Raw genomic sequence first — 620 nt, 5'->3', positions numbered from 1 at the left:
TCCTCCTCCCCCTCCCCCCTCTTCTCCCTCCCTCTCCCCACCTCCTACCCTTTCTCCTCCTCCTCCCCCTCCGTCCTCCTCCTCCCTCCTAGGAGGACTCCACTATCAGCACTTCCTCCTTAACCCTATTGCCAATTGTCACCTAGGACTGACAGCTTACCAAGTCCTTACTCGTGGCAGCATTTGATATTTTAGTTCTCACCCCTGCTCCAGGTCAGAGCACAATTATGCTCAGAAAACCAAGTCTCAAGGAACTAAGTGGCGGAGCCTGGCCCAGGTCTCTGCAATGTTCCCTGGGCCTGTGACTCTAATTCCAGGCCTGACGAGATCTGGCCCCCTCAAGTCCCCCAGGACAAGAGATGTGTCCCTGCACAGAGCAAGGGGCCAGAAGAGACTGTGTCTGGATCCGGTCTCTGGTGGGCAAGACCACGAGGTGTTCAAAGTCTGTCTAGGAAGAGAGTGGGGTTTCTGTCCCCACGTGTCCCTGCTCAGAGACTAGCCCTCAGGCCCTGCCATTGGGATGAACACCCAGACACCAGCCACTGCCTAGAGGGCCTCTGGGAACCCAGAAAGATGCCAGGATCCCTGGGGTCCCTTGGGCTGGAACCCATGGTGTGGAC

This window comes from Crocuta crocuta, unplaced genomic scaffold (genome assembly GCF_008692635.1).
Source record: "Crocuta crocuta isolate KB4526 unplaced genomic scaffold, BGI_CrCroc_1.0 scaffold751, whole genome shotgun sequence".
Taxonomy (NCBI): Eukaryota; Metazoa; Chordata; class Mammalia; order Carnivora; family Hyaenidae; genus Crocuta; species Crocuta crocuta.
Note: the sequence above shows the minus strand (reverse complement) of the source record.